Source organism: Asparagus officinalis, chromosome 6 (genome assembly GCF_001876935.1).
Source record: "Asparagus officinalis chromosome 6, Aspof.V1, whole genome shotgun sequence".
In the NCBI taxonomy this organism is placed as follows: Eukaryota; Viridiplantae; Streptophyta; class Magnoliopsida; order Asparagales; family Asparagaceae; genus Asparagus; species Asparagus officinalis.
Genome location: NC_033799.1, coordinates 19,518,716 through 19,521,620, shown reverse-complemented (window position 1 = coordinate 19,521,620; position 2,905 = coordinate 19,518,716).

Below are 2,905 nucleotides of genomic sequence, written 5' to 3'. Positions count from 1 at the left end.
AACCTATATATATATATATATATATATATATATATATATATATACACACACAAACACACACACAAAATGAATAATTGGATATTAAATCCGACCAATTCTATAGGGAATCTACCCATCCATGAATTGCTGTAGGATTATGTTGTCTCATGTCTCTCGTCTTAAATATGTTATCATATCTACACTGAATTTTCATGCCATGTTGGATTGTGTATGGGATGTGAACCTTATATGGTTTATATCACTCATGTTAACCGTATTTGCAGGTGTATTTGTGCTGTAGGATCACTTGTAGACGTAGTCACGTATACCGTCCTAGACACGGGTGCCAACACAAATATTAAAGTTGATGATTCATATCCATCTAACTTTAAGATTTGTGTCGAGATGTGTACGCATGATATTCTCTTTCTTTCCTGTATAATTTTCTATATAAGGTTCTCCAGAGGTTGAACTTGACCAAATTTAAAGGCTGGTTCACCGCTAGATTCTTATACTTAATTTTCATTTGTTATTACTTATTATGTGTTTCTCTATTTGACATCATATTATTTTAGATGGTTATACCTTCATGAACCAACACTATTATAAATCTGAACTCTCATCTGAGTCATTTAAGTCTGAAAACTATGTTTTAGTCCAAAGTAATGCAAAAAATTCTAATATATACTGTTCACGCGCCTGATCAATTTAGGTCAATTCAACCTCTCATCAAAATCAAAGCCCCGTGACTCTTCGTCAATGATACGTGGGCAAGCGGATCTTAGCACGTCAGTTCAAAAGGACATTAGGCTGACCCTAATAAGACGCAGTATGGGCTCCAAGGATTTCTGTGAATTACAAAGCTAGCGCTCTATTATTTAAGGAAAGACACCAATCATTGTACGCACATGAGGGAACACACATAGATAATAATAATAATATCAGCTAAGGTTTGATTCCCGTATCATGAATAGTGAATGTCATAGTTTTGTTGAGTCTGGGGACTAATCTATTTGGATAGGGACCGGCACGACATGTTATGGGCATTTCGTCCTATTGTTTGAAGGCCATCTCTAAGGCTCTAACAAGTGAAAGCATTCATTTTCAAATCAAGTGAGTGGTTGGATTAGAACATCTTGCAGAGAGGGGTGATCTACTTCTTGTATATTTGATTTGAGGTTTTTAGACCCGGATGTTCAGTTAATAGGTTCTCAAGCTCAGAGTTTAGATAGAGAGTTACTGATTTAGATCCTCATTTGACCAAATATTGGGCAGTGAAATTCAGGTATGATAGTTAAGAAATCAATGTAGCCCAAACCATTTCCTAAAATTCCCCTCCCCCAAATTAGTCTCGTGCTACTCATTTGTTCTGCGTTGCAGCTAAGAAATGGTTGGAATTAGAATAATTTATAGAAGAGTCGCTTTGATTTCCTGTGTTTTTCTATGCGCTTTTATGTAATGTAATACATAGGCTGAGGCCCTCTTTTCCCTCAAAAACAAATAAAAAATTAACACAACGGCTTAAAAAAAGCCAAGCTGTAGATTCCTGCCACCCTTGACATATGCAGCATCAATGTAGTTATTTCCTAAACTATAAGATACTAAAAATTGAGATACTGGGTGAGGGTACACATCCTTACATAAGGGCAGCAGCATAAGCTATACCTTGACCGTACACCAAGATAAGGAAAAAGGAGACGCATCAAATATTCAAATATATTTAAAAAAAACCCCCACCAATATATAAGGTTCTCCAGAGGTTGAACTTGACCAAATTTAAAGGCTGGTTCACCGCTAGATTCTTATACTTAATTTTCATTTGTTATTACTTATTATGTGTTTCTCTATTTGACATCATATTATTTTAGATGGTTATACCTTCATGAACCAACACTATTATAAATCTGAACTCTCATCTGAGTCATTTAAGTCTGAAAACTATGTTTTAGTCCAAAGTAATGCAAAAAATTCTAATATATACTGTTCACGCGCCTGATCAATTTAGGTCAATTCAACCTCTCATCAAAATCAAAGCCCCGTGACTCTTCGTCAATGATACGTGGGCAAGCGGATCTTAGCACGTCAGTTCAAAAGGACATTAGGCTGACCCTAATAAGACGCAGTATGGGCTCCAAGGATTTCTGTGAATTACAAAGCTAGCGCTCTATTATTTAAGGAAAGACACCAATCATTGTACGCACATGAGGGAACACACATAGATAATAATAATAATATCAGCTAAGGTTTGATTCTCGAATCATGAATACTGAATGTCATAGTTTTCACTACAACAAATTACACTTTTCCCGACGCTTATTCCCGACACATGGTTAAATACGTCGCAAAAAACTATGTTTTTCCCGACGATTTTAGTTAGCGTCGGCAAAACATATATTTTTCCAAATACGTCGCAAAAAACTATGTTTTTCCCGACGATTTTAGTTAGCGTCGGCAAAACATATATTTTTCCCCATGTTTATAATTAGCGTCACTAAAAGTGTATATTATTTGCGACGTTTTAACTTAGCATCGGTAAAAGTGTATGGATTTCCCGACATTTTTTCATTTTCGTCGGTAAAAGTATAGCTTTTAGCGACGTAAAAACATTCGTCGTAAAAAAATATACATTTAGCGACGCACGTTAGCGTCGGCAAAAGTGTAGCTTTTAGCAACGAACAGTTTTGCGTCACTAAAAGTAAACATTTTTGCCGACGCTATATTGCGTCGGCAAAAGTATAGTTTTTAGTGACACAAAAATATTACGTCGCTAAAAACTATACATTTGCCGATGCTATACTATTCATGTGCGTCGCCAAATTCCCCCCCTCCCCCCCTTTTTCATTTCCCGGCCTACTTTTCAATTCCTCCCCCTCTTTTTTAAATTTCCCTCTTCAAGAAACGAACGGGTCTTTTTCCGGCGAGGAGG